Raw genomic sequence first — 26,346 nt, 5'->3', positions numbered from 1 at the left:
AGACGGTAGTCCAATTGAATCAAAGTGTTTGACATCAGCAAAACACAGAACTATTCGTCACTTTGTTCATTTTCAAGAAAATTTCATTATCATTTCACAATATTAATAGTCGATTATAGTCAGTTACATTGTTGATGATAATTTTTGTGTAGTTAAGAAGTTGATATTGTGGTGATTATTCATAAAGAGACTAAGAAATTGTCAAAAAAACATCGATTTTATTGAAATTTAGAAAGACCGGTTCCGGTTGTTACTCCATTGTCAATCTCTGATAATCGGTCAGATTTCAATAAAATCGGTGGTTTTTGACAATTTCTTAATCTCTTTATTCAATGATTGGTTGATGATAATTGGTCAGAATCTGAAGTAAAATTATTGAAACCTTAGGTGGTAAATCCAAATTGTATTGATCATCAAAATAATAAGGTAAACCGTATTATATTCGTATGATTTTCATTGGTGGGGAGTCCGTTATTAAGAATAGAACTCTTTATATCATTTCAGCCGCCAATAGGTGTCAGCCTATACACTGAAGGCCAGAGACAGAATAATCTATAATCTAAATAATCTTAATAGGTATCATCTTGAACGGTATCATCTTAAACGGTATCTTTACTCTGAGTACAGGCTGGTATATTTCAGCCGATATAGAAAGTTTATCGTATTCTTCCGGAAAAATTCACGAGTCAACAATAAGGTTCAATGAGGTGGTTTGATACGCAACTTGAAACCAACAGTTATTCTATGTTATCTCAAGTCTCATCCCTCAGATCGTATACGCAAATGTCAAGGAACCGTTTGGGCATTATTTTCATTTTGGCAATTAGTTTGACCTCGTTATGACGATTTTAAAATAAAGAGATCATCAATGTACAAAACTGAATGAAGATAGGGTTTAACGAATCAAAAAAAATACTTCTCCAGAAGAGGAGTTTCTCAAAAGCGAGTGATGCTCATCATCAAGACGAGCAAAAATATTGTGAATAATAATGAAAAATGAATACAATTTGAGGAAACAGATTGAAAAAGTGTACTGTAACTCAATTTCCTTTTGGTTGAAGATAATAATTTATTATACTCCCCTTCTTGAAAGCATTGACTTTCTTGTTTATTCAATTCTCTCTTTAAAAACATCAACTTTACTGTTTTTCCAATAAAACTTCTTGGCAACGAATGTCTTCTTTAAGCTTGACCCTGACCATAACTGAGGAGAAATAATAGGAACCCCGTCTCCAGTTCAGCATCAATGATCCATGAAAATACCAAGATGAGTGAAAAAATTGCTCAATTGTAAGCTTAGAACTCCAATTATTTGTCTGACCCATATTTATTTCTTCTCAACTGTCTAAACGAAGTAGAGCCTCAATTAGTTGTAATTGGAACAGACCTAGTTGCGATATTTTTATTGCAAAAAGCTGTACTTTTTCTACAGTGGAATTCTCTTTAAACTGTTAGAGTTCCTTATGAATTGCACTAATGATACCCATTCAAGATATTGTAAGATATTGTTGAATTGTTATTGCAAGTTCTAGATATTGTGAGATATTGTTGAATTGTTATTGTGAGTTCAATATATTGTTGAATTGTTATTGTAAGTTCGAGACGTTGTAAGATATTGTTGAATTGTTATTGTAAGTTCAAGATATTGTTGAATTGTTATTGTAAGTTCAAGATATTGTTGAATTGTTATTGTAAGTTCAAGATATTGTTGAATTGTTATTGTAAGTTCGAGACGTTGTAAGATATTGTTGAATTGTTATTGTAAGTTCAAGATATTGTTGAATTGTTACTGTAAGTTCAAGACATTGTAAGATATTGTTGAATTGTTATTGTAAGTTTAAGATATTGTTGAATGTTTATTGTAAGTTCGAGATATTGTTGATTTGTTATTGTGAGTTCAAGATATTGTAAGTTTGTTGAATTGTTAATGTAAGTTCAAGATATGTAAGATATTGTTGAATTGGTATTGTAACTCAAGATATTGTGAGATATTGTTGAATTGTTATTGTAAGTTCTTATACAATTATTGGATTATTATAGCACGATTACTACCAGAGATCAACTGTCACTATTGTAGGTCCACGTTATAATGGGAGAGTTTGATTAGCAATAGTATTGCTATCCTTGTCTATCATTCAACAAAGCGGATAGCGCTATCTCTTTCTCGCTTTGCTCTGTTGCCAGATCGGTCCCTTTAACAAAGTAGAATTAATTAGCAAAATATTTAATCTTGATTATAGAAATTCATTATGAATTCATGAAAAATATAATGTTTTTGCTTGATAAAATATAATTGATTATTTTAAACGAGATGAACTCTTAATATTCCATTAGTAAGCTGTATCAGCTACCGTCTATAGAGGGCATTGACAAGACGATTCACAACGTTGTTCTCCTATCTTTCTCCATCCTATCTATCTTTTTTTTGGTAGAGAGTTAGTGGGGAGGATATTTTTAATATTCTTTCCAAAGAATGGACATTGATGTGTCCAAAGCTCTGCCAATAATGTAGATGCATAACAATATAATTATCTATAGTTATTATATTAAAATTGTTTTTTCATATCATATACAGTTCTAATTATTTTCTTTGTCTATATTATGTGAATTCATCTATAATTTTGCTGTATTTTTTTTTTTTTTTTATTCACAATTTCAAAAAAACATTTAGGGTCCTGCCAAACCTGTAGGTTTTTCGGCGGGTGCCCAATCACAAAAACAATATTAAGAACATAATTAGGTAAGTTTACTAGGAATTTTTATGACATTCGAAGTTCGAAATAAATAAAGAAAAAGACAATAAATTATCAACTTCAACAAATGAATCAATTTTCATGAGAGGGGAACATCGTGTCCCATGGCACGTTCCCAGAGAAGTCTTGGTAATATCGTTGAGAAGGGAATTTTACTGGTGGAGAGGTAATTTTTGCATGCGGGAAGGGAAATTTGGTGTTGAAACCAGTTGTTACCTGTTTGATGAGGGGGTCGTGGTGGAAGAGGAGGCACTGAGGATCCACTATCAGCTGCTGCAGTCCCCACCTAAAATCACAAAAAGAAATGAATAATTAAAACAAATTGGATTTTTTTTAGATGGGAAATTTAAATTGGTTTGGGAAGAGAGTGCACAACTGTATCATGAACCTAACGTTTTCTGTAAATTCTCTCCATCTTCATTTTCATCATCTTCAATGTCTTCTTCTCCACTTCTTATTCTCGCTCTCATCTTTCTTCTTTCCCTGTCTCTTCTTCTTCTCTTTCCTTCTTCATTTTCTCCTCCTCCTCCTTCTTTTTCATCTTCTTTTTTTTCTTTTTTCCTTCTCCTTTCACTTTTCCTTTTCTTCTCCTTTTCTTTCTCCATTCTCCATTCACTCACTCCATTCTCTCGCTTCTCTTCACCTGTTTCCTTTGCATTCTCTTAACCTCATGTTCCATTTTTTCTTACTGTTCTCATTATTCATTTATTTTCCCATTCCATCTTTTTTCTCATCCCTTTCCTTGTTTCCTTTATCTCCTCCACTTTGATCATTCTTGTTTCTTCACCATGATTTTACTCACTGAATGCTTCAACTCCTCTCCATTATCCATTCCTTTTCCTCGACAAATAGACTGCCACTTCATTCATCATTCTATCCTTTCTTCTCCTTCTTCCCCTTCTCCTTCTCTTCTCAATCCTTTTGTTATAACTACTCTTCTTTCCAAGATTTCTCATTTTCTACATATTGTATTTCTTAAATTCATCCCTCTCTTTTCCCTCCTTCAGTTCATCTATTCATCAACCACTTTTATTCCATTCCTTCCATAGTTTCCTTCTTCTTCTCTCTTCATCTTCTTCTTCTTCTTCTTCTTCTTCTTCTTCTTCTCTTTCTCTTCTTCTTCTTCTTCTTCTTCTTCTTCTTCTCTTGCTTCTTCTCTTCTTCTTCTTCTTTCTCCTTCTCTCTTTCTCTTTCTTGGTAGAGAGTTAGTGGGAGATATTTTAAATATTCTTTTCGAAGATGGACATTGATAAATCCAAGTCCCCAATGTCCAAGCCCATGTCCAATGTCCATGTCCAAAGCTCCGCCAATTTATGTAGATGCATAACAATATAATTATCTATAGGTATTATATTACAATTTGCTTTTCATATCATATACAGTTCAATAATTATTTTTCTTGGTCTATATTATGTAAATTCATCTATAATGTTGCTGTATTGTAAGCTATTGTATATAAGTGTATAAGCCCGTAGATATATGTAATCTACATAAATAAAGTCCAATCATCAATCAATCATTATGATTTTTCTTCCTTCATTCATAATCTCTTTCCTTTTCTCTCTTCCATCCACATCATATGATTTTTCTTCCCTTTCTCGTCTCTCCAACCCTCTTCCTTCTCCTTCCCTTTTCTACTTCTAATACTGTCTCTTCTTCTCCTTTCCAATCCACATTATATCCTTCATTCATGACACTCCTCTTCTTCTTCTTTATTCGATTCAAAAAATTAACATGATTTCCCACCACTTTTTCATTTTCCCTTCCATCTTCCCACCCTTTTTGTCTCTCTAATTCTCTCTCTTCTTACCTATTACTACTTACTTCTCTACTCCAATTCACATTTCACGCCTCCCCCTCCCTTTCCTGTCTGTCTCATCCTCTTTCTTCTTTCTCTCCTATTACCACACCATTTACTTCTTTCTCTTCCTCCAATTCCTTTTGTTATTCTCCTTGTAAAAAGAGACCGTGAGCGCGCATTTACTCGCTCAATTTGAGAAGCGGTCACCAGAAAAAACCGGCAACTCTCTGGACGACAACTAAATTACCACCAGCGACATTCACATGATTCTGTCAGCGTTGATTAGATGAGAAGCAAAATGCTATCATCTATTAGGAATGCTGACAGTTTAAAGTGAATTATCACTATAGTCCCCAACACGAAACCTTGTTTTTTGTTGTTTGGTCTCCACTATTATTGTGTTTGTTCATTTAGTTCTATTTTTGAACAGGTTGACAACATGTTCTGTGTATGTACCGTTCTTCAATGTCAGTGGTTTCTTTACCGTATTTTCAGAGGTAATCCGGAAAAGTGTGAACTTTGATAACAATCTGAAATAATTGTAACATTCATCAGCTGAAAATCTGTAAAAAATTATAATATACTATGTTTTCTTTAACGTATTCTAATGGGAGATAGGAGATGTGTGAACTTTGATAGCAATCTGAGATTGAAATATTCATCAGCTGAAAGTCTGTAAAAAAATTATAATAGACTAGTAGTTCTGTGAACAGTAGACCTCACGCAGTATTCTCATTCACAAGTACCTGATTGAAACTATAGACCTTATACAAATACAGTAATAGACTGGCTTCTCCACACATCTGTGTCGTCACTTGTCAGCTGATTTATGATGAATAATTCTATAGTCTGATTTTTATTCTAATATTGGAGTATGAGGGGGCTCCTTTTTCCTTTTATATTATCCTTGAAATGCAAATTTCCAAAAACCCTGTATATACGTCGACGCGAATTTAAAAAGGAGCATACCTGTCAAATTTCATGAAAATCTATTACCGCGTTTCGCCGTAAATGCGCAACATATAAATATATAAGCATATAAACATTCAACATTAAGAGGAATGCCAAACCGTCGACTTGAATCTTGGACCTCACTTCGCTCGGTCAATTGTCATTGAATATTATTACAACATAATACTCTCCAATGTCACTGTTTTCTTACTGTACTTTCAGTGGGATACAGGTGTGTGAACTTTGAATTTATTCTGAAATTGCAATAATATTATCAGATGTATGTTAGTAGTGTCAATTTCACGAATATAATAGCACTAGCCGTCAGGCTCGCTTCGCTCGCCATATCCGTCTGGCCAGGGGGCTCCGCCACCTGGACCCCCGACTGGATCGTCCAAGAATGAGATAAGCAGGCTAGCTTCGCTCGCCTGCATTTTTCATTTTCATCATATGTTAGGACGATCCAGTCCTAAGTCTGGCTAAACGGATATGGCGAGCGAAGCAAGCCTCACGGCTAGTAATATAATATTCCCAGGAATAGCTCCGATTGAAGTAGCAGTGCCCAATCAATTTTTCCGCGATAAATGCATTTCAATCTTCAACTTGGTGCCAACCTAACAAAGTCAACTCAACTCAATGCCAACCTGACAAAATTATTAATTTAGTTACCAGTTAACAACTGTTTCGAAGAGGTACTCTCTCTAGATTATAGTTCTATATTAACATATGGTATGGACATTTTTCAATCATAATTAAGAGAATAAGAAGAATATACATGCCAAAAGACGAACTTTTAACCCTTAAAAACCACCCTTAGAGTTAAAATATTGCCAAAAGATTCCTTGATATCGCCTCTAAAGGGCCAACTGAACATACCTACCAAATTTGAACGTTTTTGGTTTGGTAGATTTTTAGTTCTGCGAGTGAGTGAGTCAGTCAGTCAGTCAGTGAGTGAGTGTCATTTCGCTTTTTTATATATAGATATTGAGGTGACATTCGCGAGCATTCTCCAATTTCAATATTCATTCTCTATTGTATAGTTTGTAGTTATTGGAAGTAGTGTGAATACTGAAATTGTGATGATTATCACTAAAAAGTCAGTCAAAGTTTGTTTCTAATCATGATTAAATTCCACGAGAACCAATCAGAGAAGGCTTTTTTCGAAAGAAGGCTTTTCTGATTGGTTCTTGAGGAATTTAATCACGATTAGAAAATTGAACAGGCTCTTATATAATGGAGCCTATGAATGTATTCAACTTATTTTGATTAATAAATTATAATTCATGAGATAGTTGTGAAAATGTGAACTTACCTCAGCTGAACTGCAGACTGTATTATTGAGGGGTGCTACGTTCACATTCTTAGTCTGCATCTCCCTGTAAAACAAAACAGACAAGGTTTTAAACTGGAATTATTTCAAGGATGAATATTGAAAAATATAAATACAATTAGTCAGTTGAATATACTAACAACGATAATGTCTTCGCCAAAAAATATCGTCACAGGGTTCAGACTACTAATGGCTGCACAGATTGTTGTTAGAAGATTGTTGCTAATTTTGTAGGAGGAAATCAACGTTAGTGGGCAGAGTCTAGTTATAGTACGGTCAAAGTTTTAATGGCAGAATTTCACTAGTAGTTCTGTGGACAGTAGACCTCACGCAGATCTCTCATCCACATGTATCTGAAGTCACCTGTTCTAGTTGATTCAGTTGAATCACAATTCACAGTTAATCATAATTTACTCTTAAAATATTGTTATTTATTCTCTCCAAGATCAAAAACTCTCTTATGTTAATAAACTCAGATCACGTTTGAATTTCTATTCCATATATAAATTTATCCAGTTGCATTATAATCTTTCCATCTGATAAAAATATTTCTCAACTATTTTTAAATTAATTTTTTCCAATTAAGAATATTATAATTTCTTCAGAATTATTTAGTTGATTGGATAATTTTTTACTTTATTTTCAATCACCTATTAAATTCGTTTTTCAAATGTGAGAATATTGATTCTGATGGGCATGCATCATAAAAAATATTGAAACTCTACCTCATAGAAATAGACACGGCATACCATAGACATCTGCGTAATGCATGCAATGAGTATTCCACTTGTCAGCTGATTGATTATGAATAATTCTATAGTCTGATTAATCTTATTTTCAAAGTAGATGATATATATTATATATATCAGAGTATGTAGGGATCCCTTTTCTTATCATATTATCCTTAAAATTCAAAATTTCGAAAAACCTTGTGTATACATCGACGCGCAGTTGAAAAAGAAATATTCCTGCCAAATCTCATCTAGTTCTATCAACGCGTTTGGCCGTAATCGCGTTACATACAGATAGACAAAATTTAAAACATAGACCTCACTACGTTCGGTCAATTATTATTGGTGTTACTATCCTTGTCTATCAGAGGCTAGCTCATCTCTTTGAGGCTAGCTATAGACTGGAAGTTCTGTGAACAGTAGACCTCACGCTGTTTTCTCATCCACAAGAGTACCTGATTAAAACTATAGACCTTATGGAAATACAGCAATAGACTGGTTTCTCCACACATCTGTGTAATCACTTGTCAGCTGATTTATGATGAGGAATTCTATAGTCTGATTTTTACTCCAATATTGGCGTATGAAGGAGGCTCCTTTTTCCTTTTATATTATCCTTGAAATGCAAAATTTCCAAAAACCTTGTATATACGTCGACGCGCAATCAAAAAAGGAACATACCTGTCAAATTTCATGAAAATTATTACCGCGTTTCGCCGTAAATGCGCAACATATAACATATAAACATCAAACATTCAAACATTCAAAATTCAAACATTCAAACATTCAAACATCAAACATCAAACATTTAAACACTTAAGAGAAATGCCAAACCGTCGACTTCAATCTTAGACCTCATTTCGCTCGGTCAATAAGTTAATTTTCAGGCACAGTTTACATAAAACAACAGAACTAAACAAGAAGTGACTAAAAGCAGGACATCGAACCATCCTTTGTCCTGCTTTTATCACAGAGGAAATTGGCCATTTTTTCAACAAGCACCAAAAATAAACTTGGTTGCAGATAATCCATCACACAATTTCCGGCGAGACTGAATCACAGATTCACAGCCTTATAAGTGTGATCACAGAATCTAAGGCTAAGTGAGAACTGCGCCTAAAGTAGTCTACATTTGGAGATAAGTGGCCATTAACGAATGTGGAAAAAGGACGGAGGATGAAGGAGACGAGTGTAGAGAGGAAGTGTAGATTAATTAGGTAAGACCGGATTTGAAGGAAACTATTAATTCGAGTTTGTAACGGTCGTTCAAAATTCACATAGAAGGAGAAGAAAAAGAAGAATAAGGAGAAGAAGAAGAAGAAGAAGAAGAAGAAGAAGAAGAAGAGGATGACGAAGAAGAAGGCAGGAGAAGAAGAAGCTGATACTGGAGAGAAAGAAAATGATGGAGAAGAGGATGATAGAGTAGAGGAAGAAGAAGAAGGAGATGATGAGGAAAGGAAGAAGAAGAAGGAGACAGGAGAGGTAGAAGAAGAAGGAGAAGAAGAAGACAGGAGGATGAGAAGGAGAAGAATGTTACAGGAGAAGGAGAAGAAGAAGGGGACAGGAGAAGGAGGAGAAGAAGAAGAAGGAGACAGGAGATGGAGAAGCAGAAGACACAAGGAAGAGAAGGAAAAGAAGGAGACAGGATAAGGAGAAGGTGAAGAAGGAGGAGACGGGAGAAGGAGGAGACAGAGAATGAATAGAAGAAGACAGGAGGAAGAAGAAGATGAAGAAGAATAAAAAGGAGAAGATGTTGATGATGATGATGATGATGATGATGATGTTGATGATGATGATGATGATGATGATGATGATGTGATGATGAGATGATGATGATGAGATGATGAAGAAGAAGAAGGAAGAAGAAGAAGAAGAAGAAGAAGAGATGATGATGATGATGATGATGATGATGATGATGATGATGATGATGTGATGATGATGATGATGATGATGATGATGATGATGATGATGATGATGATGATATGATGATGATGATGATGATTGATGATGATGATGATGATGATGATGAAGATACTAATGAAGGAGTGGTGACAGGAGAAAGAGAAGATAAAGAAGAAGGAGAAGAAAATGAAGAAGACAGAAGAAGAAGATGAAGGAGAGGAAGAAGAGGAAGAAGAAGAAGAAGAAGAAGAAGAAGAAGAAAAAAAGAAGAAGAAAAAGAAGAAGAAGAAGAAGAAGAAGAAGAATATGAAGAAGAAGGAGAATTTAGGGGGAAGTGTTGAGAATTGTGAGATTCATTCAGGACTCTCAGCATTAGAATGGGACGCTTTGATGTTATTCATGAGGATTTCTGCCAGTTAGCAGTTAATTTCACTATATCACAAAACAATGCGCCAAATTTATTCTGTAATCATAATTTTTTCCACGTTTAGTGCAGGGAATAATCAAAGCTGGTCGTTATAATAACGCTTAATGGTTAATAAATTAAGAACAGAATCTTGAGGGCAATTTATATTAATCTACTAGCAGGTAACCCGTGTTTCGCAAGGGTCTATTCTAAAACTTGACGTTATGAAATCTTGAAAAATTGAAAATAGGCCTATCACCATCCTCGATTAATTAAGAATCTTTATGCGAAATTCCAAGTTAATCAGTCCAGTAGTTCAGACGTTATGATGCGTCGAACATAATTTTCCTATCCCGTACGTGTATAAGCAAGTTCTCTCCTTTCTTATAGTATAGATTATATCAGATTCATTTATTGATTCCAAGTTAGTAAAATACATTAATTTTATGCGGTATTTTTCAGAGGTAATTCAGGAAAGCTATCTCTTGAAACAAGTGAAACAGGTTTCTTTGATGCAACTCCAACAAAACATTATCTTTATTATTTTTTAAATTTCAATGTAATAGTCCAGGCAATGAATGCTCAAAAACGGGTTTTGAGGAAAATGTTGGGAAGACTATTTTTGACCCCGCAGCTCTGTTTAGGGTAGTAAGGAGGTAAACATATCAAAAGCCCCCACCCCTAACCACTGTGCTAAGGGGGTGGGGGTGGTTTAAAGGTACAATTTTTTTGGTTTCTCGCATAAAACTCAAATACTATGTATCGTGAGGACTTGACTGTCATATAACAAATTGAAAGCTGCCAATTCAAAAATTATGTTTAAACATTCCCTCAAAATTCCTTTGTCATTGGTCTATTGTTGCAAAAATGGAGATTTCACACTCAACACTAAAGCTGCTGCGAAAGGTGTAGGGAAATTCGTGGAGGGTAGTGTGAAATTATACATTGAATAAAGGAAATTCAATGCTCTATAAGCTCATAATCATCATGGATTTTCACATCGATTTTTAAAGAGTTATAAGAGCAAAAATAGACTAAAATTGGTGGCAAACATGTTTTTTTTTTCAAAAATGTCACACCTTCAAAGCGGATATCTCGAAAACTAGAGTAGATATAAAAGAAGTTGTAGAAAAAATATTGTAGGAAATTATGTAAGCTTCAATTTTTTATATGTTATTCAAGTCCCTAGGATACATAGTTTTTGAGTTTTAAGCAAGAAACCAAAAAATGGTACCTTTAAACCACCCCCACCCCCTTAGCACAGGGGGTAGGGGGGGGACTTTTTATATGTCCACTACCTCCTCACTACCCTAAACAGAACTGCGGGGTCAAAAATTGTCTTCCTGACTTTTCCCTCTAAAACATTTTCTTGACTGGACTATAATATAAATTATCTGAATATTCTCTGGTACAGTAAAAGACTGACGAAAAAATGCATTCTCTTTGCTTACCACTTGTTCAACATCAACCCAATCACTTCAATGCTGCTTGTTCGTTAGCATGTTTCTGAGAAGTTACATCCATTTTTTAAAAACGTCAAGAGAGTTTGAATCCCGACACATATTATTATAGTGCGGTATCATAATTGGGACTAAGTTTAGTATTAGCAACTTTTGTATGTATATTATAATAATTATGTATATGTTTTGTTAATGAACTCCACTAGCTGGAATTCATTGGCAAACAGAGAAATTATTATTATTGACCGAACGAAGTGACGTCTAAGATTCAAGTCGACGGTTTGGCATTTCTCTTAATGTTTAAATGTTTATATGTTGCGCATTTACGGCGAAACGCGGTAATAGATTTTCATGAAATTTGACAGGTATGTTCCCTTTTAAATTGCGCGTCGACGTATCTACAGAGTTTTTGGAAACTTTGCATTTCAAGGATGATATAAAGGGAAAAAGGAGCCTCCTTCATACTCCAAATTAGAATAAAAATCAGACTATAGAATTATTCATCATAAATCAGCTGACAAGTGATTACACAGATGTGTGGAAAAGCCAGTCTATTACTGTATTTGTATAAGGTCTATAGTTTCAATCAAAGACCTTGAAGAGGTATGCATATTAAGCTGGGTTTACATCAAAGTTATTAACAAATGTTAATAACTTAATCCTTATAGATATTATTAGATTGAACGGAAGTTGACAAACACATATGTTCATCATGTGTATGATAAGTTATGTTCAATCTAATATAATCTAAAAGGATTGAGTTATTAACATTTTTTTAATAAATTGGTCTTTGGTTTCAATATTTTTTGTTTTGCAGTCATGGTAGCCTATTATTATGCGTGTCCATCAGTATCAATATTCTCACATTCGAAAAAACTTTTAATAGGTGAATAAAATAATCAAATGAACTGTATAAGCTGAAGAAATTTAAATATTTTGATTGAAAAAAATTAATTTTCATTAGATGGAAAAATTATCACGGACTGGAAGAATATTATATAAATTCTGGAATAGAAATATTATTCATTCTTGTTCAAATTAACATAAATATTAATGATTTTGAATACAAATTCAAACGTGAACTGATTTTGTTAACATTTAAAACAGTTGACATCAGGTACTTGTGGATGAGAATATTGCGTGAGGTCTACTGTTCACAGAACTACTAGTTAATCAAAGAAACTTGACCAATGTGAACACCCCTCAAGCATTCCCTGTTGTAATATTAACAGCAACGTTTTCTATTCTACCAATGTGAGTTCAACAGTTTGAAATGAATCTTAATATTTTTCTCTGAAAACAGTTGACAGGTGGTAAACAAGATCAAGTGAGAATCAATAGAATCTTCCGAAAACTAGATTCCTGAAGCTCATTTCCCCGAATCAAATGCAAGGTGTGTAACACCGGATGTTCAGAGGGAAGCCTCCCACGATAGGGGTGTAACTGGAACTTGATGGTGTGGAACAGAGGAGAGAAACAAGAGAGAATGAGAGAGAAAGTGTGTGAGAGAGTGGAAGGGAAGTGGAAGAAGAAGATAGTGTTGACCGGAGAAGTTCTTCTCAGAATGATCGGATTACAAGAGAAGAAGTGTCCCCGATCTATATTATTTTGAGATCTAGTGTTATTCATCTCAGTGTTATTCAGCCAGCAGTGTTATCTAGTGTCATCTAGTGTTATTCAGTCAGCATTGATTGAATGCAAGTATTGATATCAATTGAAAATGAAGATGAAATGAAACATGAAATGAAAACAGTGAATTGTTTCGAAAAACACCTTATGATTTCAGTTAATTCCTGCATGATTTGAAAAAGGATGTTGTTCTTAAAAGACTGTTTATCTTTCGAGAATGAGAGCTGTTTTCATTCAATTTCACCTTTACTAGAAGTTGGACTTGTTATTTTCAGTAATTGAAATACGATATGAAATTTATAAGAACTGTGACTACATTTCAATATTTATATTGAAATGTAGGTAATTCAAAATAGGTAGGTAATATTGAACTATAGGTGATATCATATTATATTAAACGAGCAATTTCTGTATATCTGTTTATATTTTTATATCTGGTTATTTATGTACAACGGATCTCGAAAACAGCTCTAACGATTTTCACGGAATTCGGAACATAGCAGGTTTATGATATAAAAATCCGATTGCACTAGGTCTCATCCTTGGGAAAACTCGCTGAACGACATTTAAAAGATAATATCCTTGGCTGAAACAGCTGAGACTTTCTTCGTCTGTGGATGGTGAAAAGTGAGCGAGTGATTCTGTGGAAAATCAAAATAACGCATCTCCGAAATTCATAAGCTGACGTATAGCCAGCTGTAGAATATAAACTCGATCATTTTAGAGAATAATAATAAATTATTATTGTGCTCTGTTTATCAATAAATAAAAAAACGAGCGAAGCTCGGTGCCCCGATATTTGATATTGTAATCTAGCAATGTAAGTAAATATAGATAATTATTAGTGGATAGATCTGTTTGAGTGATATTATATAAAAATGAGAATAGAATTGATATTGATATCTAAATTCAATGAGACGAGATGGGGTTCTCACCCAAACTATTCATTCATTAGAACATTGAGTCATAACTTCTCGAATATAAGACGTAGTGGAAATTACAAGTCCTTCTATTCAACTCTCTTACTAAAATCTCTATTTCCTTTTACACAACTTTCAGTCCATTTATTCTCCATGACTGTTTTAAATCTTTGTTTGGAAAAATAGAATGGAGGAACCTTTCCAGTGACTAAGGGCCTATTAGCCGTGATTCCGGTTTGAAGGGCATGACTAGCCTCCTATTTCCAAAACGGACGTGACTTCCACTCTTGAGGGCTCATTGTTGAGAGTTGAAAGGGCATGCTTGTTGAAAGTGGGCAGTTGTAGGGCAGTCAACTATTCCATCATTAACATAAACCTATTTCGGACTATGTGTGACCTTATCTAAATTTGGGAGAGGAATAGCACAAGGTTACATTATTTTTTCTCTCCCTATAATTTTTTATGATGAACTTATTGTATTGTATTGTAGTTCACTTGGTTATTATCAATGGTTGTGATTCCCATTTATAAAATCTGGTTTTGAGAATCTAAATTTTTGAAAATCTACATCGAAATAACTAGTAGTTCTGTGAACAGAAGACCTCACGCAGTATTCTCATCCACAAGTACCTGATAGAAACTGTAGACCTTATGGGAATACAGCAATAGACTGGCTTCTCCACACATCTGTGTAATCACTTGTCAGCTGATTTATGATGAATAATTCTATAGTATGATTTTTACTCTGATATTGGCGTATGAAGGAGGCTCCTTTCTCCTTTCATATTATCCTTGAAATGCAAAATTTCCAAAAACCTCGTATATACGTCGACGGGCAATAAAAAAAGGAACATACCTATAAAATTTCATGAAAATCTATTACCGCGTTTCGCCGTGAATGCGCAACATATAAACATTTAAACATTAAGAGAAATGTCAAACCGTCGACTTGAATCTTAAGGTACGTACAGACTGTCGCTCTGCTCCGCAATCGAACGTCACTCCAGCAGAGCGATTGATGATCGACCGGCGAGCAACAGTGGTTCGACCGGGGAACGCGAGAAGATCTAACATATTCCGTAACGTTCACGATGGGTGCGTGGGCGGAGCGACTGTGGTTCGATGGTGGTACGAGGGCGGTACGAGGGAGGAGCGTGCTCGGTGCGGGTTGGAAGCAGGAATTTGTGTACGCAGCTTAAGACCTCATTTCGCTCGGTCAATTAAGTACTGAAAATATATTGTGAACAACTACAAGACTCAACCTATTTTAGACTATGTGTAACCTTATCTAAATTTGGGAGAGGAATAGCACAAGGTTACCTTATTTTTTATCTCCCTATCATTTTGATGATGTACTCATTGTATCAATCAATAAAATTTATGGATGAAGAAATCGACTTCAATTTTGATACCTGAAAGTTGAAAGGGCATGTTTGTTGAAAGTGGAAGTTTTAGGGTATTCAAATCAATGGATGAATAAGATGAATTCTTCTCTAAGGACTGAAAGTTGAAAGTTGAGGGCTCGTTGAAAGTGGGAAGTTGTAGGGCAGTCAACTATGAACGAGGAAAGTGACAAAATGTCTGCATTTCTTTTTCAAAGGCTAGATCATTGAAAGTTGAAAGGGCACGCTTGTTGAAAGGGGAAGTGGTAGGGCAGTCAACCATGAGAAGGAAGGTTTTCGGGTTTGATTATCTGCGCTTGAGTACCTACCAATCATCGAAAGTTAGATACGGAGCTTCGTATACTATAAACATACACCTGTTCTGGGGTCCACAAGGCCTATAGTGAGGTCCACGTTATAATGGCATTGGAGAAAGATAGGAGATCAACGTTGCCGATCCTCTGTCTTGTCAATGCCTTCTATAGACGGTAGCTGATACAGGTTTATTGATGTAATATTAACTGTTCATTCTCGTTTAAAATAATCAATTATATTTTATCAAGCAAGAAATTATATTTCTCAATAATTTATTTCATAATTGAGATGAAATATTTTGTTAATTTAATAATGAATTCTACATTATTAAAAGACGAATTGGCAACAGAGCAAAGCGAGGAAGAGATAGTGCTATCCGATTTGTTGAATGATAGACAAGGATAGCAATACCATTGCTAATCAAACACTGCCATCATAACGTGTACCTCAACACAGTGAGCCTCAACACGTGAGCCTCACTATAGTCTGAGCCTCAAATAGGCTTTACTCTCAACTAAGAAGCTCTTTCAAATAAAATTGAAAAATATCCTGTATTGTCAGGATGCAACGGAAAACGTTAGTGCAGTGTTCAAACTCCATTCTACCCTTGTCAATAACATATTCGTAAAAATGATGTTCAAGATATTGTCTTTCAATCAATCAAAGCAAAAGCTTTGCTTCTGAAAACTCTAGGATGCACACTTATTTTTCAGCATCACTATCGGTGCAAGTGTTGATATTAATTTATATTCATTTCACGTCGGTTTGTTCGCCTTGGAATGCAATATCCGTCTTGAGACCACTGTGAGTAGCCTACTGACTACTGTGTGTAATGTACTCACTTCAAACTACTGTGACTGAGTACTGACTCCAGACAATGTCAATTGAGAACTGGAAAATGACGTTTATTAAGAAAAACCATTAGTATAAAACTATAATTAAGTATGTGCCAATCACTTGAAACGTGATTGTTCACGAATATATATGATACATCCATCCATTTTTGACAATGAGGAATTCAAGTACCGGCAGGATTATTTTGTTCTTTTGTACTTCCAATTGGTTCACAGACGTCAACGTTTACAGACGTTTTGTTCTTTTTTACTTCCAATAATTGGTTTTCAGACGTCACGGAGTGCAAGGAATTTTTTTTCCTACAGATACCTTGAAAAGTTACCAATTCTGCACTGATTGCAGGCCGCAAAGAATCACTTTTCCGCACTAGTGCGCAAAGTGAGTACTTTGCGTACTCCAGATTTGCAGCATGACAACGCAAATTAGTTAGTAGGTTATATGGAGCACCAGTGCAGCAAAATCAAAATTAAGTTGGTAACACTGATGTGGTATAGTGAGGTCCACGTTATAATGGCAGTGAAGAACAGCGTTGCGTTGCCATTATGTGCCTTGATTATAGTCATTTCAATGCTTACATAAGATAAGCCCCCTTCAAGCAGTCAGATAAATTTTCAATTGAATTACTAATCATTATAATTCAATTTTAAATAAATTAAGGTTTTTACTAATAATAAATTACACAGAAAAATATTTGATGGATTTCAGGGAATTTTACACATAATTACCCACTTTTCATATTCAATGGTAACTGTAGGAAAAATTTAATGTGAAATACGTGCGCAAAGTTCGTTTGCTGCACTCAAGAAACCATTCCGTTTCGGTGCAGCAAAACGTTAAATTTTCGTTCTTAAACGTTTCTTTCGGTGCAGCAAACTGTCACTTTGCGCACTAGTTGCACAGATAACTATTATAATGCTGGACTCAAAGATCAATTAATTTTATTCTGTATAATCAAGTTATAATCAAGATGTAATCTGTTACAGTATGTAGTGATGATTATGTTATTTTACTGCAAGTTGACCACGAATACTGGTTAGTGTGGTTAACTTAGTTAAAATTTTTAATTGTAATTTTCTAAGGTTTGTGAAAAGGAATAAATATCATTATTCCATATTTAATTATTCCATTATTCTTCTATGAAATGGAGGACTGTGGAATAGTGTCTGGGAACAACCATTGGTGCACTGGGACTTCAGACATGCACCGGTGTATCTATTTCACTTTGGAGTGGGACAAAGAAAGATAGATAAAGGGAGAGATAGAGTGTGTGAGAGAGAAAATCCTTGACAATTTCCGGCGCGCTTTTTGAGTTTGATCACTGAACCACAAGATTACGGTTAAATGAATTCGAAATCAAACCTACCTTCAATTTGAATATAAAGTGGAGGATATTCAAATCCCTCAGTATAGTTTCACCTGTACGGAACAGTACTACCTAAGTTCAAAACAAAGAGTATAGCCTACTAGTAGTTCTGTGAACAGTAGACCTCACGCAGTTTTCTTATCCACAAGCATCTGCTGTCACCTGCTCACCGGCTTCTCTAGACATCTGTGTTAATGCATGCAATGAATAATCCACTTGTCAGCTGAATGATTATGAATAATTCTATAGTCTGATTAATCCTATCTTCAGAGTAGATGATATAATATAGTAAATATCGGGGCACCGAGCTTCGCTCGTTATTTATTTATTGATAACCTAAAAAACACAATTCTTCAAAATGATTGGGGAAGGACTAACAGGCACAGCCCAAAACTGTATCTTCCCCGAATTTTCATTAATACACTATAAATGGTCCAAAAAGTGGGTTATGTTTCATACACTTGAATTCAGGTCCAATTTTCAACTGAAATACTGTATATGAACAGAGAAGTTCCAATTTAGAATGTTTACAAACTAAATTGAATAACAAAATAACACTCACTAATCACTTGAAACTGTAAAATAATGATCAACTTTGAATATTATGATATACTCTAATTTATTTAGAAAGATAAACTACGACATGTCTACAAATCACATTATTTTGATTATCTATTAAAATTTCTTTTGATACTAATATTTTTTGCGAGATACGGTAAGCTGATTGATTACACAGTTGATCTCCCACACAGGCACACGCATCTTCTGTTATCGACAGACGACGAAATTATCATCTGTTCTTCCAAGGATGAATTATTCTTTTAATGTCGTTCAGCGTGTTTTCCCAGGAATGAGACATAGTGCAATCGAATTTTTATATCATAAACCTACTATGTTCCAAATTTCGTGAAAATCGTTAGAACCGTTTTCGAGATCCGTTGAACATAAATAACCATATAAATAACTAGATATAAAATAACCAGATAACCAGATATAAAAATCTATACAGAAATTGCTCGCTTTATATAATAGGGTATCGGAGTATGGAGGAAATTCTTTATCCTTTCATATGTCAATTCTTGAAATGCAAAAAAACAGAAGAGAAGGAGAAAAAGAAAAAGAAGAAGAAGGAGAAAAAGAAGAAGAAGAAGAAGAAGAAGAGAAGAAGAAGAAGAAGAAGAAGAAAGAAGAAGAAGAATAAGAAAGACGATAGGAAAAACAAGATGAAACTGAATGAAGACATTCAATTCATTACAGACTCCAGTACTGACGGCTAGTGATAACCGAAACTGATTTCTATTTCAGCCTTGTTTCTATTCTGTTATTCTCCTTTCATTCTAGCACCTTTCTTCTCCTTCCCATTCATTTTGATAGTGTCCAGCAGCCCCAAAAGTTTACAATTTTAAAACAATGCCCCAAAAGAAAGCTAGGGGCCTACCTTACTCTACTAGCCCCACCAAACTAACGTTTAGAAAAAAGCTAGAACCGTTTCCAAGGAAATATCAGCGGGGGTGGGCAGCTTGTCAATAAATTTACTCTTCACATTTTTCTTTGTCTTTATTTTGTCTGTCATTCTTCTATCACTCTGTTCACACTCCTCTCTCCTTCCTTCTTCTTCTGCTTCTTCTTCTTCTTCTTCTCCTACTGCTTCTCCTATCACCTTTTTCTTTTACTTCTTCTTCATCTGTTTTTCTTCTACTTTTGGCAGAGAGTTAGTGGGAAGGATACTTAGAATATTCTTTCCAAAGAATGTACATTGATATGTCCAAAGCTACGCCAATTTATGTAGATGCATAACAATATTATCTATTTTATCTATAGTTATTACAAATTGCTTTTTTTCATATCATATACAGCTAGATTAGCTATTCATGTATTAAGAGCGTAATGCGCGACTTTATCGCTCGCGCAAAACAGTTATCACGTGACGCGAAGCGGAGCGTGATAATTTTGCAAGAACGATAAAGAAGCATTACGCACGAATTACATACAACATTTTTTCTACAACTGCCCAAACCTGTTAAATTACTTATATCGGCAGAGTAACAATTACCGACTTTTTAGGTTAAGATCTGACTTTTTGGCGAGCTGCTTACCATCAGCTGATTAGCGAGCGTAAAGAAACTCTTCTGAGCATGCGCGAATTATCAGCGAGCGTAAAGAAAATCTACTGCCCATGCGCGGATGGTTAGCGAGCGAAAAAGTAGATTCTCCTCAGAAATAAGCTGTTTTACGAGGAGAATTGAGTATGTAAATTCTTTCTTTACGCGCAGTTGTAGAAAAAATTATTTTCTTAATTTATATTTTGTAAATTCATCTATAATTCTGCTGTATTGTAAGCTATTGTATATAAGTTTATAAGCCAGTATATATTGTAATCTACATAAATAAAATACTCAATCAATCAATCTTTTTTCTTAGATTTTATGATTATTTCCCACAACATTTTTCTACCTTCCTGGTCCACAGATGAAGAAGAAAAATGAGAAGAAGAAGAAGGAGAAGAAGAAGAAGAAGAAGAGAAGAAGAAGAAGAAGAAGAAGAAGAAGAAGAAGAAGATGATAATGAAGTAGAAGAAGTTAAATTCAAAACAGCCTACACACAGCGACAATAGTGGCGGTATTAGAATGTTATGAACTCCTCAAATGTACATGGCATTTCAAATTCCTTATTCACTTGAAAGCTAGTGGACGCTTAGTTGAAACCACTATCCTCTCCTTGTGCTGCATACTTACTGATAATAAAATATTCAAACTGAAAAGTCTTGGAACCAAGATTTGAAGGCGTAAGGACGTAGAGGCACTAGTCGAAAATCTTATTCAAATTCTAGACACACTGGAAAACGTGATTTGTAAATTGATTCCCCGCATTCACCAATATTGAGATGTTCTTCTCTCCACGATACAAAGAGTGTGTGTCACAAAATGTAAACGACCAGTACTACAGAGAGGTGCTCCGTCGACTAACCGCCCGGGTTCATCGAGTCGTCCGGGGATTGCCGATTCGTGGATCCTCCATCACGACAATGCTCCGTCGCACACCTGCCTGCTCGTCACCGAGCAATTTGGCCAGACAGACGAGGGTAACGTTGCCACATCCTCCTTACGGCCCGGATATGGCACCACCGGACTTCTTTTCGTTCCCCAAGATCAAGAGACAACTTAAGGGGACGCGGTTCGGGACTCTGGAAAACGTTCAACGTGCTACGACGAGGGCTCTAGACAGCATGGAGGTTGCCGACTTCCAGGGAGCGTTTAGGGATTTGAAAATTCGGTATCAGCGTGTTATCGACTCCAATAGGGACTACTTTGAAGATATCTAATGGAAAATTGTACATATTTTGCCCATAAAAAATTTCCTGAGGTCAGTCCGGTTACTTATTATACAGACTCTATATTCATTGCTCTGATTCTCGTCAGGTATTACAGTTCTATAGAGACTCAAGATTCTATTTTTACAGCTATTAGCTAGCTATTCCCACAAGATTGTATTCCCCGAGCTAAGTAGTTTATCGTCATGTCAGACTTGCTAATAACTACTTTAGTAGCTAATCACTGGTAATTATAACTGATGAATTCAATTAGTGGATGGATTTCAGGAGAAAGACGAATCTCATGGATTTTAATTATGGAGTTTTCCCAGATATTCTATTGACAGTATGATGATTGGATAGACTAATGAGCCAACATGACATGAGAAAATAGAGAAATCTTCTAAAGGGAATACCAAGAGCATGCCACTTCTCTACCCTAAAAATCAAAATATGGAATTGTTACTAACTATTTGTTGATTAAAATACATTTATTTATTACTCAGACAATAGCGATATGACTGGTATCTCCAGACGATATCCAGCAGTTGACTCGACGGTCACGCTCTGGTACGAGCAATTCGTTTATCTAATTGTTTGCCTATGTTAGTTATATCAGAGAAAACTCCTATAATTGTAATTCTGTGGTTATATATAATTGAATATGAAGTCAAATGCTGGGTCAACCACTCCTGTAATTCTAATATTTTTCATTGCACTATTATATGGGCAATTTTATTCAAATGAGGATTCTGTACTAGTACTATTTATGGAGAATTATTTTATAATAATACATGGTTGTTGAATGGATCATGACAATAATTATTGTTATTAGAGCTTGATCTGAACATGATAATTTTCTTCTTCCTCCTTTTCCTCATTCGTTCCTCTTCTCTTCTCCTTCTTTCTCCCTTCATTCCTCATAATCTTGCCATCTTTTCCTTTACTATTTTTGTCTACTTTACTCCTCAACATCTTGCTTTCTTCCATCTTCCTCTTCTTTCCTCCTTTACACTTATCATCTTGTGTCCTTTCATCGTACCTTGTCACCTATTTCACTCTTTCCTTACTTCTCATCCTCCTTCTACTCCTCCTCACCATCTCCTACTCCTCTTTCTCCTCCACCATCTTCTCCTAACTTTCTCTCTCTCTTACCAAGATTTCTTACGGCATCCTGCTCATCTTCCTCCTCCTTTTCCTCTTCCTCCTCCTCTTCCTCCTCCTCCTCCTCCTTCTCATCCTACTTCTCAGTACTTCTTTAAACCAGAATTCAACTCTTGCTGTCGGTTTTTTGTGTTAGCAGCTCTTTCGAACTTGAATGTATAATTCACTGGACCAGTGACTTGGTGAGGTCCACGTTATATAATTATAATGACAGTATTTGATTGAAATTGGTGTTGCTATCCTTGTCTATCATTCAACAAAGCAGATAGCGTTATCCTCTTCTAACTCTGTAACGTTGCCAGATTCTTTTAAAAAATTTAGAAATATAATTAATTGAAAAATATTCGCTTCTATTATGAAAATTTATTTATCAATCATTGAAAAATATGTTCTAGACAAATGAAATATAAATATAAAAGCGAAATGGCATTCACTGACTGACTGACTCACTCACTCGCAGAACTAAAAATCTACCTGACCAAAAACGTTCAAATTTGGTAGGTATGTTCAGTTGGCTTTTTAGAGGCGCACTTAGAGCGGATTTGGAAAAATTTCCAAAGATACGCCCTAAAACTGCATCTTTTCAGCGTTTTTTTAGCGTTTTCTCAGCTTCATCGAGAACAAATGAACAAAAAATGTTCAAATTCAGTACAGAAGCTCAGCTAGGGTGTAATAATGTTGTGTTGAAAGGAATTTGCAATAGCGTCAAAGATACGGCCAAAATTAGCTTCTTTACAGCGTTTTTTTTTTCTTGCTGTTTCTCAGATCTATCGATAACAAATGAACAGAAGAAGTTCAAATTTACTACAAAAGCTCGGCTGGGGTGTTATAATGTTTTGTTAGAAGGAATTTGAAATAACGCCAAAGATACGCCCAAAATTAGCGTTTTTTGCGTTTTCTCAGTTATTCCATCAAGTAATAGATAGAAAATGTTCAAATTTGGTACAGAGGTTTAGCTAGGGTCTGAAAATTTTGTGATGGGGTGAATTTAATATTTCATCAAAGATACGCTTAAAATCAGCGTTTTTCCAACGTTTTTCTCAGCTTTTCTGCTTTTCTCAGTACTTTGACTTTCTGATGGAATGAAGCATGCTCAAATGAAAAATGCAGGCCAGCGAAGCGAGCCCGCTGATCTCATTTTTGAACGATCCAGTCGGGGGTCCAGTGGGGTGGAGCCCCTTGGCTAGACGGATATGGCGAGCGAAGCGAGCCTGACGGCTAGTGAAATATAATTGATTTTAAAAATTCGACTGAGTCACTGTCAATTGTCTTTTTTTTCGTAATTTATTTTCTCAAAACAAAGTGACTACTTCATATTACAACATATATACCGGTGTATCAGCTATCCTCTACAGGAGGCAGTGGCAATGCAGAGAAATGGCAACGCTGTTTTCCTGTCTTTCTCCACTGTCATTATAACGTGGACCTCACTATAGCAGAATAAATAACCTGGTTCATTGGAACCAGACTTCAACTAAAGCAGTGACTATTTGTGCTTGGTTCACGAGGAACTTTGCATACAGGATTAATCATATTATAATTTGTATCCTCCATTTTGAAACTCATTCATGCCTCCACCATTCAAGTTCAGGTGCGTTATAATTGACGGCTCACTTCCTCTGGCGAGATTCACTTCAAACTGTCAGTGTTATTTGAATGGGAAGCATTCATATATTTATGAGGAACGCTGACTGTCTGAGATTATCCTCAGTACACTTCCTTTTTCATTAGGTAGTCTTCCTCCCACTTTTTTTGTTGCTCATTTCCTTTTGTTTCTCTTTCTTTCATATTTTTTCTCACTCCCACCTTGTTGAATCTCAATATCAATTGAAATTTCAAAGTTCACCTGATGAAGTGTCACACTATTATAGTGAACATAATTAAGGACTAGAAATTTTGTGAAGTGAACAACTACAAGACTTGATCTATTTCGGACTATGTGCGACCTTATCTAAATTTGGGAGAGGAATAGCACAAAGTAACCTTATTTTTTCTCTTCCTATCACTTTAATGATGTACTTATTGTATGAATCAATAAAAAATGGACAGAATCATAAGTTTATAGTGTTCCACTACACAGTGTAAAGGTTACCTGGTAGAGTGTTGAAGATACAAAGCAATACTATGATTTATCCTTCATGAGTTTATCATATAGGCGTACTGATATAATATTCAACAAATTGTGATTAAGCCGAGGATCAATAAGCTGACAAATGTGTATCAGTGAATCCATATTAAATGATCTATACTATAATATTGAACCTTCGGATCTTTGAATCCGTCCCTTCAAAAACATAAAACATACTATAATAAAGAGAAGAACTTGCTTATACACGTACAGGATAGGAGAATAATAATTACATTTGACGCATCATCACGTCTCAACTACAAACTGGACTAATTGACTTGAAATTATGCATATAGATTGTTTCACTACACAGTGTAAAGGTTACCTGGTAGAGTTTTGAAGATACAAAGCAAAACTATGATTTATCCTCCATGAGTTTATCATATAGACGTACTGATATAATATTCAACAAATTGTGATTAAGCCGAGGATCAATAAGCTGACAAATGTGTATCAGTGAATCCATATTAAATGATCTATACTATAATATTGAACCTTCGGATCTTTGAATCCGTCCCTTCAAAAACATAAAACATACTATAATAAAGAGAAGAACTTGCTTATACACGTACAGGATAGGAGAATAATAATTACATTTGACGCATCATCACGTCTCAACTACAAACTGGACTAATTGACTTGAAATTATGCATATAGATTCTTAATCAATCGAGGATGATTTTGAAATAAACCCTAAGCACGGGTCTCCTGTTAGTTGTTAATATTATTGAAAATCTATAGCTCAGTTGCTCAAAAGCCTGTTGAATTTTAGAAGCAGTATTAAAATTAGAACCGACATGGTTCAATTGACAATACTTTGATGTTTTAACTTACTATTTCTAAAATCATTGAACAAAATCCACATTGACCTTGAACTAGACTTTCCTTGATCTCAGCTCCACTAATAAGAATTATGAAAAAACAATATGATCATCATAATGAACTTAATAATTGAAATGAGGCTTACCTTCAATCTAGGTCAATCCTAGAACCGGGTTTTCATCATCCAAATTGGAAAAGATCTTGATAACATCACCAGAATTTATTGGTATATTTTTGATGAAACACGTTTCGAATCCACTCACAGGTTTTCACATTGAACAAACCGAGCTCACGTTAACTGAACTTGTATTCTTAAACTCTTTCTCATGTGTAAGGTTTCAAAATAAACTTAAGCTGTCACTCAATTATTTCACCAATTACTTACAATTATCAATTGATTATGTCACTCTGTTACAATAGCTCAATTCTTTCAAAATCTCCTGAATTCAATCCAACTATTTTCATTCAACAAATAATCAATCCTAATTACAAACTCAAACACAACTCTTCCAAATTCAATTCACAAATTTTCGTGCAAGGAATTTCTTTTAACAAACCAATGTTGCATGTGTAATCGATTCCATTTAACACACGTCAGATTTCTCAACACTTTTCAACAGATTAGTTGCATCTCAACACTTCTAGCACTTTTGGGGATTTTTGAAACACTATTTATAACACACAATCTACGAATCAACTACACTCCATGACTAACATAAACAATATCGTACGTATATCACTCTAATTCATTGCTATAGAATGAATCAATTCACTTAATGTGCTTAAGCTTAGAAGCAATTGTTATATTATTGAGAAAACAGATAAATAAACTTTCTAGTGATAAGGTTGAAAATACACGTTTGATAACACTTCAATAGTAGAACTATAAGGATGATCCCCAATGTTTGAAAACTCTTCAATTATTGTATTACGAATTCTACGATAAATCATCAATACTTGACACTCAAATACGGTTAGAATTATCCTTGATCAACAAACGTGTGACAACGATTCGATCGCAGTACGATAAGTTTAAGGATAATCTCTAAGGATAGACAGGACGTAAGGACGTAATCGGTAGACCGGAGGGAACAACGTACTTCCGCTAGATGTTCTCCCGAGCA

At 35.0% G+C, this 26,346-nt stretch overlaps 1 long non-coding RNA gene across 1 annotated transcript; it reads right to left on the bottom strand.

Annotated features, from left to right (window-relative positions):
- Positions 1-2,968: 2,968 nt before the first annotated feature.
- On the bottom strand, positions 2,969-26,345 carry LOC120353661. The gene is made up of 3 exons (XR_005572511.1): positions 25,368-26,345; positions 6,818-6,881; positions 2,969-3,039 (listed from the first exon to the last, which is right to left on the bottom strand). It is a non-coding gene; the product is annotated as an uncharacterized LOC120353661 (long non-coding RNA).
- Between the last annotated feature and the right edge of the window lies 1 nt (position 26,346).

The sequence above is a fragment of the Nilaparvata lugens genome, chromosome 11 (genome assembly GCF_014356525.2).
Source record: "Nilaparvata lugens isolate BPH chromosome 11, ASM1435652v1, whole genome shotgun sequence".
Lineage (NCBI taxonomy): Eukaryota > Metazoa > Arthropoda > Insecta > Hemiptera > Delphacidae > Nilaparvata > Nilaparvata lugens.
This window is presented reverse-complemented; position numbering and strand designations above follow the sequence as displayed.